Here is a 13,136-nt window from a genome sequence, read left to right on the forward strand (position 1 = left end):
GAAGGCAGCGGCACAGGTAGATAAGGTGGTTAGGAAGGCATATGGGATACTTGCCTTTATTAGCCGAGGCATAGAATATAAGAGCAGGGAGGTTCTGATGGAGCTGTATAAAATGTTAGGCCACAGCTGGAGTTCTGTGTTCAGTTCTGGGCACCACACTGTAGGAAGGATGTGATTGCACTGGAGAGGGTGTAGAGGAGATTCACCAGGATGTTGCCTGGGCTGGAGCATTTCAGCTATGAAGAGAGACTGAAAAGGCTGTTTTCCTTGGAGCAGAGAAGGCTGAGGGGGGACCTGATTGAAGTAAACAAAATTATTCAGGGCATTGATAGGTTAGATAGGAAGAAGCTTTTTCCCTTAGCGGAGGGGTCAGTAACCAGGGGGCATAGATTTAAGGTAAGGGGCAGGAGGTTTAGAGGGGATTTGAGGAAAAAATTTTCACCCAGAGGGTGGTTAGAATCTGGAACGCACTGCCTGAAGAGGTGGTAGAGGCAGGAAGCCTCACAACATTTAAGCAGTATTTAGATGAGCACTTGAAACGCCGTAGCATACAAGGCTACGGGCCAAGTGCTGGAAAATGGGATTAGAATAGGTAGGTGCTTGATGGCCAGCGCAGACACAATGGGCCAAAAGGCCTGTTTCTGTGCTATATAACTCCATGACTGTAGGTAAGAGGCCAGAGGGAAGCGTCCAGGTGGAGGGAGAGTACTGGAGGTGAGTGAATGGGTTCGTTGGTCGGTGGAGGACTCCTAGCCAAAGAAGTGAGCCTGGAGGCAAAGGCAATGGAAGGGCAGTGTCTGTCTGGGGTGATGTGCAGGGCAGTGTCTGAATGGGGTGATGTACAGGGCAGTGTCTGAATGGGGTGATGTACAAGGCATTGTCTGTCTCGGGTGATGTACAGGGCTGTATCTATCTGACATTTCTGCTGTAAAGATATTCGCTGGGAATTTCTTCAAGACTTCTCCCACTCTGCTGCCATAATTTTACTGGAAATATGCTGTCTTCCCCTCTGAAGTCCATGCCTGGTCCATGTGTGGAAAGAGCAGGTGAGAGAACTCATGGATAGGAACCACTGTGCATTTTTACTGTCTGCACTTGCTCTCTTAATCCTTGTTGCAGCAGAGCTGTGGAGACAAGGTTGAATTTGTGTTCCTTCGTTATGCGTTTCCAATTTCTCCATCATGTTGACTTAGTAGTTGGAAGTCAATCAGCTGAATCGATTGAACTTTGGGAGATGTTGTCTGTGATTGGTGAAGGAACATTGAAGAGCAAAAACAGAAAATGCTGGAAATACTCAGCAGGTCTGGCAGCATCTGTGGAAAGAGAGGCAGAGTTAACATTTCAGATCAGTGACCTTTCATCAGAACATCTGCTGAGTATTTCCAGCACTTTCTGTTTTTATTTCAGATTTCCAGCATCCGCAGTATTTGCTTTTATAACATTGATGAGTGTTTGTATAAGAACATTTGTCTCTGGGAAGAGCAGAAAATGGCAGAACGTACTTCTGGAGAAAGGCATCATGCCAGGGGATTGGGTGATGCAAGCGTTTGCTTCCACTCTGGGCTCTGAGTGCAAATCCAGCCCAGACACACTGGCTGAATGTCTGCTCTTTTTTTTGGCTCCAAGAATTCCTGGAGGTTTAAGTCCAATCCCTGGTGGCTATGGATCCACAGCACAACAATGTCACTAATTGGCAATCTCACTGAGAGAACTAACAGATTGGTTGTATGGCAAAATGGAGAAATATCACACCTGTGGAATAAGCAGGTGCTCTTCTGGGGTTGGGGACTGAGGCACATTGTTGGGACAGAGCAGAGGGAACCTTTACTCCTCTAACCCATGCTGTCCTGCAGAAATTTTGATGTAACATAAGAGCTGGAAAGCCTGACTTTTAGAAGTCGGTGGCTGGATGCATGATCAAAACCAGTGAGAGGGCTAATAATATGACCCCCTGTACACAAAACAGCGAGACAGCGAAAGCAAATCCCCCTCCCAAAAGTGAGGCCTCTTCTCCCTTTCACCTCTTCTCCCAAATCTTGAGAAAGCTTCCATTCTTTAAAATTCAGCCTTGTCGGACTGGTAAAGGCTGAATCCTGATTGGTGTAAAAAGACGGCTCCCAGAATGGTAGGTTTTCTTCAGTCAGCAACCTCTTCCAGGTAAAGACCTTTAGAGAACTAAAGCCGAAATTGATTGTGCACAAGAGGCCAGTGGGTCACATTTTGGACACCCTGGCATAGAGCAAGTTTTACTGAATATACTGTGTAAAACCTGCCCAGGGAGTGTTTGATGGGACAGTGTAAAGGGAACATTACTCTGTATCTAATCCATGCTGTACCTGACCTGGGAATGCTTAATGGGATGGTGTAGATGGAGCTTTACTCTGTATCTAACCCTGGTTTTTTTTGAGTTTTTCAATGCACATTGTGGGTTAATGCTCACGCACACCGTCTGGGTTATTTAAATAGAGCTTTATTCTGTATCTAATCCCGTTTTTTTTTCCTCAAGGTGGCCTTTGTACCCCAGGCTCATTTTATATATTTTATGTCAAGGGGCCTTTATTCCTCAGGCCCCCTTTATATACATTTTTAAAATAACTTTATTAAAACAGATAAATAAAACAAAAATTCAAATTAAAATGCCATTCTCAGCGTCAATTATGCACTCCAGTCCCTGCGGAAGGCCTCAAGCGTACAGGCGGACACCGCATGCTCCTTCTTCAAGGGCACCCGGGCGTGAACATAACCTTGGAAGAGGGGCAGGCAATCAGGGAGGATGGACCCCCCAACGGCCCGCTGCCTGGACCTGTGAATTGCCACCTTGGCCAGGCCCAGGAGCAGACCGACGAGGAGATCCTCCCCCTGGCTCACGCCCCTCCGCGCCGAGTGCCCAAAGATCAGGAGCGTGGGGCTGAAGTGCAGACAGAACCTTAGGAGCAGCCCCTTCAAATACTCAAAGAGGGGCTGCAACCTCGCACACTCCATATATACATGGAACACAGACTCGTCCAGGCCGCAGAAATTACAGGCGGCCTGGGAGTCCATGAACCTATTTAAAAGTCTATTGCATGGGACTGCCCTATGCAACACCCTCCACCCCAGGTCACCGATGTAAAGGGGGAGGACTCCCGCATAGAGAAACCTCCACCGGGGGTATCTAACCCTGTTTTTTTGGGGGTTTTTTTCTTTTTCTTTTTTTTTCCAAGGTGGCCTTTATACCCCAGGCCCCTTTTATATTTTTCATGTTGAGGGGACCTTTGTTCCTCAGGCCCCCTTTATATACATATTTACAAAAATAACTTTATTAAAAACAGATAAATAAACCAAGAACTCAAATTAAAATGCCATTCTCGGCGTCGATGATGCACTCCAGTCCCTGCGGTGCCCACCGGTCGCGGAAGGCCTCAAGCGTACTGGCAGACGCCGCATGCTCCCTCTCCAGGGACACCCGGGCGTGAAAGTAACCACGGAAGAGGAGCAGGCAATCGGGGAGGACGGACCCCCCGACGGCCCGCAGCCTGGACCTGTGAATTGTCACCTTGGCCAGGCCCAGGAGCAGACCGACGAGGAGATCCTCTCCCCGGCCCATGCCCCTCCGGACCGAGTACCAAAGATCAGGAGCGTGGGACTGAAGTGCAGCCCCTTCAGATACTCAAAGAGGGGCTGCAACTTCACACACTCCATATATGCATGGAACACGGTCTTGTCCAGGCCGCAGAAATTACAGGCGGCCTGCGAGTCCGTGAACCTATTTAAAAGTCTATTGCACGGGACTGCCCTATGCAACACCCTCCACCCCAGGTCACCGATGTAAAGGGGGAGGGCTCCCGCATAGAGAGACCTCCACCGGGGGTATCTAACCCTGTGCTGTACCTGTCCTGGGAGTGTTTGATGGGACAATGTAAAGGGAGCTTTACCCTGTATCTAACGCTGTTTTTTTTTACTCTATCTAACCCTATGCTGTACCTGTCCAGGCAATGTTTGATGAGACAATGGAGAGGGAATATTACTCTGAATCTAATCCATGCTGTACCTGACCTGGGAATTCTTAATGGGATACTGTAGAGGGAGATTTACTCTGTATCTAAACCATTTTTTTTTGAGTTTTTACACTTTATTTTGTAACTACTATACATCAAGGCATAGTACAACAGATCAATGTACAAGATCTTCTCATGACCAGCATCTGAGGTGCCTCTAAATTGTTGGTCTTCATGAAATATCTATAAACAGAAGCGTCAGAGTCCATTTGCCATGTAAGATTCAATGCAGCCTGATCAGTACTGCATCTTCAGCAGTTGTTCACCTGGACCTCTGCCTCATCTTTCGTCTTTTACGCTTCAGCCTGCGCATACGCTTCTTCCGCCATTTAGCTCTCATGTCGACCATGCTGTACCTGACCTGGGAATGTTTGATGGGAGAGTGTAGAGGGAACTTTACCCTATATCTAATCTGTGCTGTACCTGACCTGGGAATGTTTGATAGGACAGTGCAGAGGGAGCTTTACTCTGTTTGCTCCATGTTGCATTTGACCTGGAAGTGTTGACTGTTAAACTGGCGCCAGAATTGGTAAAATTATGTCTGTTGTCCTAATGAGCATAAAAATTCACACGATTGCAAGAAATTTACAGATGAGGAAGACCATTTGAACTTTATTAATTCTTCTGTTTATTAGTACCCTAATCTCATCACTGCACCTAGTTGCTTCTTAAATGATTCCAGGGATTTTGCCCAACCACCAACAATATATCTGGAAGTCTGTTCAAATGTTAATCATTCTGTATGAAGAACTCCTGGTATCAGTCCTAAAGCTAATACTCACTTATTTGAATCAGTGTCCCTTTATCGTACTGCCACAACTCAAATTCAAGTAGTTTTCCTGATTTACCTTTTCCATACCATTTTCTATTTGATAAAGCTCTATCACATCACCTCTTGCAGTTTGATCACAACCCCCTCTGACCTGTATTCTATCATTTTGGCTGTGATAGTTTAACAGTTTATCAGTTCTGTTTGGTTGCTGCTCTGCATTGGACATATTCAGCATCGAATTCTTAAAGATTCTTGGTAACTTTCCACTTCATCCTGAGCTATTTCAACACCATTTATGTGTTTCTTATTTCCAATGTGCAATTTCTGATGTGCAATACTTGTCTGCATTAAACTTCATTTGCTATTGATTTGGCTACATGCTTATTTTGTCCAACACACTACAATTTCTAAATTGCTTTCAACAGTTCCACTGCCCCTTCCAATTCAATATCATCAGCAAACTGGACACTATGCATTGAGTTTCTGAGTCTAGCTCATTTATGTAAATAGCAAGCAGTAGTGGTCCCACCACTGAAACATGGGGCAACGTACTCAAAATTACCCCCATCCTGACATAGCCCATCTAAGGAGTATTTGTAGATTTCTACACTTCAGCCAGTTTCTTATCCATTCCCAGGGTTTACGTTTGACTTTGCGTTTGACTCCTGCTTTTCATGTGAGACTTTGTCAGAAGCATTTGGAAGTAAGCTATGTTCCGGGCTTTTCGTAGTCCACTTGCATTTTTTTGTTGTTTGTGGAATGTGGGCATTGCATATCTCAAATTGCTCTTGAGAAGTTGGTCGTGAGTTTCCTTTTTCAACCATTGCAGGCTGCGTGGTGTAGGTATGCCACAGTGCTGTTTGGTAGGGAGTTCAAGGATTTTGACCCAGCAATGATGAAGTGATGGCGATATGGTTCCAAGTCAAGATGGTGTGTGACTTGCAGGGGAATTTGCAGGTGGTGGTGTTCCCATGCGCCTGCTTCCCTTGTGCTTCTAGGTGGCAGAGGTCATGGATTTGGGCGGTACTATCGAAGAAGCCTCGGCAAGTTGTAGCAGTGCATCTTGTAGATGGTTAACACTTCCAGTGGTGCACCATGGCAACAGAGGGAGTGAATGTTTAAGCTCGTGGATGAGGTGCCAATCAAGCAGACTGCTTTGTCCTGAATGGTGTTAAGCTTCTTGAATGTCATTGAAGCTGCACTCATCCAGGCAAGAGATGTCCCTTCATCAACAAGAACTTGCTTCTATATGGTACATTTAACAAAATAAAGCATTAGAAAAACAAAGAAGTTGACCAGGTTTGTTAGGTAGGATCATTTCCTTCTGAATTCATATGGTTACTGTTTATTCAGTTGTTACTATAATACAGATACTCAAATTTACTCCTTATAGTCAGTGCCATTTTACACAGAATGGCAGTGAGACTAATGAGTCTGTAGTTTCCTGAGTCTGATTTTTAATATGGGCATCATGTTAGTCTGTTTGCAATCTACTCGCACCTCCCCATGTCCAATAACTCTTCTATTGATTGTCAGTGCCTCATAGAATCATAGAAAGTTTATGGTACAGAAAGAGGCCCATCATGTCTGTGCCTGTGAAAAAACAATCCACCCATTCTAATCCCACATTCCAGCATTTGGTCCGTAGCCCTGCAGATTACGGCACTTGAAGTGCATATCCAGATACATTTTAAATGAGTTGAGGGTTTCTGCCTCTACTACCCTTTCAGGCAGTGAGTTCCAGACCATCACCACCCTCTGGGTGAAAATGTTTTTCCTCATCTCCTCTCTAATCTTTCTACAAATCACTTTAAATCTATACCCCTTAGTCACTGACCTCTTTACTAAGATAAATAGGCCCTTCACCTCCACTGTATCCAAGCCCTGCAAAATTTTGTACATTTCAATCAGATCTCCCCTCAGCCTTCTCTGTTCCAAGGAGAATAACCCCAGCCTATCCAATCTTTCCTCATAGCTGCATTTTTCCAGTCCTGGCAACATCCTCGTAAATCTCCTCTGTACTCTAGTGCATTTACATCCTTTCTGTAATGAGGTGACCAGAACTGCACACAGTACTCAAGTTGTGGCCTAACCAACGATTTATACAGTTCCAGCATAACCTCCCTGCTCTTATATTCTATACCTCGGCTAATAAAGGAAAGGATTCCATATGCCTTCTTAACCACCTTATCGACCTGTCCTTCAGGGATCTGTGGACATTTACTCCAAGTTCCCTCACTTCCTCTACACCTCTCAGTACTTTCCTATTAATCGTGATTTCTTTTGCCCTGTTTGACCTCCCCAAATGCATCACCCCACACTTCTCCGGATTGAATTCCATTTGCCACTTTTCTGCCCATCTGACCAGTCTATCGATATCTTCCTGCAGCCTACAGCTATCCTCCTCGCTGTCTACCACACGGCCAGTCTTTGTGTCATCTGAAAACTTCTTGATCATGCCCCCTACATTTACATCCACATCGTTAATATATACCACAAAAAGCAGGTGATCCAGTACTGAGCCCTGCGGAACGCCACTGGAAACAGCCCTCCAGTCTCAAAAACACCCATCAACAATTACCCTTTGTTTCCTGCCACTGAGCCAATTTTGTATCCACCTTGCTACATTTCGCTGGATCCCATGGAACTTTATTTTTGTAACCAGTCCACCATGGGGAACCTTGTCAAAAGCCTTGCTAAAATCCATGTAGACCACATCAACTGCACTACCTCATCAATCTTCCTTGTTCCTTCAGACAATTTGATCAAGTTAGTCAGACAAGACCTTCCCTTAACAAATTCATGCTGACTATCCTTGATTAATCTGTGCCTTTCTAAGTGACAGTTTATCCTGTCTCTCAGACTTGATTCCAATAATTTGCCCACTACTGAGGTTAGACTGACTGGCCTGTAATGGTTCAGTCTACCCTTGCTCCTCTCTCAGAACTCTGGGATAAATACTGCCTACCTCTGTTAGTTTTCAGTCTTTTAAACCTGTTTAGGATCTTGATCTCCTTTACATTGATTTTACATTGTTTAACTCTGTATGTCTTCCTTTATGAATACTCGGAGGAAGCAATCTTTTTAGATCGTGACCTATATTGTGCTTCAGTTCCGTTTATATCTTTTATGATTGTTGCTTCACTGACAGCTCTCTTATTTCCAAAAATATACTTTATTCAAAAAAAATTTCAAAAATACATTACAAAACAGTTCAGAACAGTTCAAATTTCACATTCCGGAAAGTACAATAGAGATTAGATTTCTTCGATATAGAAGAATATGAAGAGCCTCACAATTCTTGTCATTCCATTGTAAATGCAATGTACATTGGCATGACATAGTAAAAAACATTTTGGTGCATACAGCCCGCGGGGTTTTACACAGGTTCCAGTCCCGTGGTTCACTATGGCGGGAGGACCTTACACAGTGGCCTTTCCCACTGAGCCTTTGCTGCGTCTGCCCCAAGCTTTAGTGTGTCCCTCAGCACGTAGTCCTGGACCTTGGAATCTGCCAGTCTGCAACACTCGGTCATGGACAACTCTCTTACTGTTAGTTTTTTTTTCTCAAAAATATACTTTATTCATAAAATCTGTAAGAAAATACATTACAAAATAGTACCAAATTGACATTCCAGAAAGTGCAAAGGAAATCAGTTTTCTTCAATACAGGAATGAGTTGCCTCACAACCCTTCCATCCCATTTTACATACAATGTACATTTTACAGTAAACCCATATTTGCTGTATACAGCCTGAGGGGTTTTCCATGGGTCCAGCCCGTCGATTGACTGGCGGGAGGACCTTACACCGTGGTCTTTCCCCATTGAGCCTTTGCGACGGCTTCCCCAAGCTTTAGTGCGTCTCTCAGCACGCAGTCCTGGACCTTGGACTGTGCCAGTCTGCAACACCCGATTGTGGACAACTCTTTGCACTGGAAGACCAGGAAGTTTCGGCCAGACCAAAGAGCATCTTTCACCGAATTGATGGTCCTCCAGCAGCAGTTGATGTTTATCTTGGTGTGCTTCCCTGGGAACAGCCCGTAGAGCAGAGACTCCTGAGTTACAGAGCTGCTTGTGATGAACCTCAACAAAAACCACTGCATCTCTTTCCACATCTGTTTTGCAAAGCCACATTCCAGAAGGAGGTGAACAACAGTCGCTTCCTCACCACAGTCACCTCAAGGGCAACGTGCAGAGGCAGTGAGGTGCTTGTTGGAAAGCTCTGGTGATGAGGTATTCTGCTCGGGGAACCATCCAACAGGATCCACCATCTCCTTTTCCGTAGGGCCTTGAGGACATTCCATGCAGACTGATGGATTGGTGGTCAAAGGTGTTTTTCTGCACAAACTTTTCCACGAAGGATAGGTGGTATGGCACGGTCCAATTGGATGGAGCCTTGCGCGGCAATGTGACCAGACCCATCCTTCACAACACTGGGAACAGATAGAACCTCAGCACATAGTGATGCTTGATGTTTGCATACTGGGGCTCTATGCACAGCTTGATGCAGCCGCACATGAAGGTGGTCATCAGGATGAGAATTGGGTACGTTTTTCTGCCCTTATCCAGAAGTTTGAACGTCGTGTCCCTCCGGTCCATTTTGCATCTCCAGATAAAGTGGAAAATGGCTCAGTTGATGGCCACGGTGCAGGAGTGGGGTATGGGCCAGAGCTGCGCCACATATAGCAACAAGGTGAGCACCTCACACCTGATGACCAGGTTATTACCCACAATGGAGAGAGATTACTGCTCCCACATGCTCAGTTTATAGTGTACCATGGCTCCTCGTTCCTTCCAGGTTTTGGCGCACGCCCCGGCCCTTCCAAACCATATTCCCAGCACCTTCAGGTAATCTGACCTGACGGTGAAGGGGACAAAGGATCGGTTGGCTCAGTTCCCAAAGAACATGGCCTCGCTCTTGCCGCGATTTACTTTGGCTCCCGCGGCCAGTTCGATCTGGTCGCACATCAGTTTGCGCACAGACAGCGGATCCGAGCAGGAGACGGCAATGTCATCCATGTACAGGGAGGCTTTGACCTGAGTGCCTCCACTGCCTGGGAGTGTCTAATGCCTGCATCCTTCCTAATGGACTCAGTAAAGGGTTCGATACAGCAAACAAACAATTCAGGGAGAGAGGACAGCCCTGTCTGACTCCAGATTTGATCGGGAAACTTTCTGATTCCCACCCATTGATTGAAACTGCGCTACTGATGTTTGTGTAGAGCAGTTGGATCCAATTGCAGATTCCCTCCCCAAACCCCATTTTGGAGAACATGTTATCATGTAGGTGTGCGATATCTTGTCAAAAGCCTTCTCCTGGTCCAAGCTGATGAGGCAGTTGTCCACCTCCCTGTCCCGTACATAGGCAATTATATCCTTGAGTAGCGCGAGACCATCAGAGATCTTCCTGTCGGGTACAGTAAAGGGCTGGTCAGAGTAAATCACCAACTCCAGAGCAGACTTGACCTGACTGGCAATGAGTTTGGACAGAATCTTGTAGTCTACATTAAGCAGTGACATGCGATGCTAATTTCTGATTTCCGCCCCCACCCCCTTCACTGGAAAAGAGTTATGTTTAGTCTCAGCCTCTATGCCTTTGTCTATGCCTCTCTACGCCCCTCTGATCTCTCTTTTAATTTGTTTCTGCTTTTACCTATGTCCATTTCAGTGAACTTAGTTTCTTTCCTGTAGAATTGTTACAGGTCATTTTCTGTCTTTATAGCACTTTTAACTTGTTAATACATTCATTTTGATTTATATTTGTTTAGTCTGAGCTTCTTGGTTTTCAATATGCATCTATCTTGCATTATTTCATTCAAGGTATTCCACTTGTCCTCCACCAAACTGTCGGGTGAACAGCACTAGTCAATTTGTTTTAGTCTTTTCCTTGCATCATTTAATTTATCCCTTTTAAATTTAAGTACTTGGATCCTAGTGCTAGTCTATATGCCTCCCAGATCATGTTAAACATCCTGTGGTAAAGAAACTCCAGAGATGCTTCATCTTTCATTTCCTGCATGTTATCTGAATCCTGTTCAGACACCAGGTCAAGAAGAGTACTGCCTCATATTACTTCCTCGAGCCATAAAGCAGTCATGCGTTAGTTACATTTACCAACTCTGACTCTGAACAACTTGAGTTTCCCAGTTTATATTTGATTGGTTTGAAGTCTCCCATTAAACAAACTGTTTGAACATACATGGAAATACATGGAAGTTACGGAAGCAGGTTATTGGGTACTATTTGTCCGTATTGGTGTTTACCCTCTACACAAGCAAATAGTCCCAATCACATTCATCTGCCTTGTTCCAACACTGATTCAATCTAATCTTGAATGTAGACCTCAACTTCTAACCTTGGAACTGAGTCCCACAGCCTCTCAATTCTCTGTGTAAAGAGGTTTCTCTTGCCCTCTGGCCTAAATCTCTTACATTTAACCTTGTGTTCACTGCCCCTCATTCCCAATATTTCAACTACCAGAATCAATCTGATTCTGTGTACCCTGTTCCATCCTTTCATAATTTTAAACACTTCAATCACCCCACAATCTGCGATGTTCAAACAAAGACAGAGGGGGTGATTTTTACCAAATACTTTAGACGTTAAAGAGAAGGCTAAGGTGGGTTCTTAAGCTACAATACCAATTTAGCCATGCTTAGTGCAAGACTCCATCTTGGTAAAGGAGTTGAAGCCAGTGCTAGGAATGGCCACCCGGAGGCTTGTTAAACAGCTGATTGCAATTTAAGTTGCCTGCTAGTGCTTGTTAAAGAGGCTACACAGTATTTTGGCAGCTCGCACTTCAACGAACACCCTCTTCTAACAGCGCCCAGCTGCAAACATGCCATTGATGTCAATTCAAGTGCTACTTAAAGGGATAAGAACGTAAAAAATAGGAGCAGCAGTAAGCCAGAAGGTCACTCAAGCCTGCTTCGCTATTCAGTGGATAATGGTTGATCTTGACCTCAGCTTCACTTTCCTGCCTGATTCCCATATCCCTTGATTCACTTAGAATCCAAAAATCTATCAATCTCAGCCTTGAATATACTCAATGACTGAGCATCCACAGCCCTCTGAAGTAGAGAATTCCAACAATTCATAACCCTCTGAATAAAGACATTTCTCCTCATCCCAGTCCTGAATGGACAACCAATTATTTTGAGACTATGCTCCCTAATTCTAAAAGTTTCCATCCAGGGGAAGCAGCCTCTCTGCATCTACCCTGACCATCCCTTGCAGAATCTTAAATATTTCATTGAGATCACCTCTCATTCTTCAATGCTTTGAAGAGTATAGGCCCATTCTACTTAAACCCTCCTCACAGGACAATCCCCCCATCCCAGCAATCAATCCCCTCATCCCAGGAATCAATCCCCCATCCCAGGAATCAATCTAGTGAACCTTCGTTGCATCACCTCTAAGTCAAGTATATCCTTTTCTGGTTACTGAGACCAAACTGTACACAGTACCCCAGGTGTGGTTTCATCAAAGCCCTGTACAATTGCAGCAACGCTTCTTTACTCTTGTACTTCAAACCCCTTGCAATAAAAGCCAACATAGAATTTGCCTTCCTAATTGCTTGCTGTACCTGTATGTTAACTTCCTGTGTTTTGTGTACAAGGACACCCAAATCCCTCTGAATGCAAACATTTAATAATTTATCATTTAAAAAATATTTCGGTTTCTATCCTTCCTCACTTTCCCCCACATTATACACCTTCTTACCCACTCACAACCTATCAATATCCCTTTGCAGATGCTTTGCATCCTCCTCACTGCTTACTTTCCCATTTAGCTTTATATCGTCAGTAAACTTGGATACATATACTCAGTCGCTTCACTAAACTCATTAATATAGTTTCTAACTAGCTGAGGGCCCAGCACTGATCCTTGCAGCACCCTGCTCATAACAGCCTGCCCAGCCGGAAAATGAACTGTTTATTCCTACTCAGTCCCCTGTTCTCAGGTTGATATCTGTAGAGTGACAGCTGTCTCTCAGTCTCTCACTCCCAGGGCGATATCGGTACACTGACTGGTGTGTCTCATTCTCTCAGTTTCAGGAAGATATGAAACGGCTGGGGTTATTTTCCTTAGAGCAGAGAAGGCTGAGGGAGATATGATTGAGGTATACAAAATTATGAGGGGCATTGATAGGTTAAATAGGAAGAGACTTTTTCCCTTCGCGGAGGGGTCAATAACCAGGGGGCATAGATTTAAGGTAAAGGGAAGGAGGTTTCGAGGAGATTTGAGGAAAAATGTTTTCACCCAGAGGGTGGTTGGAATCTGGAACACACTGCCTGAAGAGGTGGTAGAGGCAGGAACCCTCAACA

Source organism: Heterodontus francisci, chromosome 11, assembly GCF_036365525.1.
Source record: "Heterodontus francisci isolate sHetFra1 chromosome 11, sHetFra1.hap1, whole genome shotgun sequence".
Taxonomy (NCBI): domain Eukaryota; kingdom Metazoa; phylum Chordata; class Chondrichthyes; order Heterodontiformes; family Heterodontidae; genus Heterodontus; species Heterodontus francisci.